Below are 1559 nucleotides of genomic sequence, written 5' to 3' on the forward strand. Positions count from 1 at the left end.
TTTCTAAATTCACAAATATTAAAGTCTTAATAATTTTAAATATGTAATAAATATAATTATCAACCAAATTTTTTGAAATAAAATAATAAAACTAATATTGTAAAAAATAAAATAAATATATCCAAAACATATAATTAAACATCTTCAAGTCTCTAATCAATCAAACATAGAACATAATCTAAATTATAATTTAGAACATGACGGGCCCATCGGGAAAGCCCACCCCATCCCGCTGAAATCTGGGAATTAGGCGGACATTTTAATTATAGCAGTTTTAAATTTTCAGTCCGACCCGTCTTTTTTGGTGAGTTATCCGGACCAGTCCGGCAAGTTTCGCCCCGTTTGCCACCCCTATCCCCATCCTCATTATTTGCCAAAACGACCCCATTTCTATCCCATATTGTGACGAGTAATAGATATGTTACTCGGCGTATATCTGAATCATCGTGGATATTTGTGGATGTTTGAAAATAATTAAAAATTGAAAAAAATCTCAATTTTCAAATATTATCGTATATTAAAATTTTCAAAACACACTGCCAGAAAAAGGATTTAGCCACAAAAAATTACCCACGAATACATTAAAATAGTAAAGTTATATGTTAGTTCGTAAAATTTGCTACAAACATTCATTCCTGTAGTTAGGTTTTATCAATTTATCATAAATAACATTAACAGTGGCCTCCTAAACTACAAAATCGTTTCTTTTCCATTATCAACATTTTCTCTGTCCCTGTTTTCCATTTTTTTCTCCCTTCCCTTCCTTGAACTTGCGAGTCCTTTTTCCTCTACTTCTATCTATTTCTCTGAATCCTTCTTGTTGCTTGAATCTCAGATCTTATTTTTCTTCTTTATGTGAGTTGATCAATTGTGAAGCCGTCTCATTCTTTTCTTGTCATGGAGTGGCTGATGTTCCATCTATTTTCTTCTTTTTATTTTTTCTTCAATTGAGATTTACTTGCTGTTAGTAGTAGAAATTCTAGCTATAATATCATTATTGTTGTCACTACCTCGTATTATTCTGCTGATGCAGTCATCTCTATCGCAATCTCATTCTTTCTTCCTCTTTGGTGGTGCTAAAATTAGGGGCGATTTTGACGAGGGGTTGAGAAGCTCGACCACTCCTTGAGTTTGGGTTTCTTCACCGACATTGAGCTCAGGACAGTGCTTCAGGGAGATATCTATGACATTTTTCGTGGCTATGCTTCTAAAAGGCACTGTCTTTAGCCACATAATAATACTGATGCCAAGTTATTGCACAAATTGGATAGAGATTTGCTACAGCAAAAAAATGAATTTGGGCTTTTAAATTCTCGGACTTGTTGTCTCTCATTTGATAGGAACAGGACCCACCATGGCTAAGTCGTGTGCGATGAATCAATTTGGCATGATTCACTACAAGAAAAACATTAAGTATCGTTGGATTTACCGCCGGAATAACAAAAATTATCCGCCAGTAATTTTACCACTCCAATATTTTCTTTCCCACCTAATTACTGTCGGATATTGCCCTCGATAAATCCGACGATAAATTTAATTTTTATTTATGTTTTTATACA

This window comes from Arachis ipaensis, chromosome B10 (assembly GCF_000816755.2).
Source record: "Arachis ipaensis cultivar K30076 chromosome B10, Araip1.1, whole genome shotgun sequence".
NCBI classification, from domain to species: domain Eukaryota; kingdom Viridiplantae; phylum Streptophyta; class Magnoliopsida; order Fabales; family Fabaceae; genus Arachis; species Arachis ipaensis.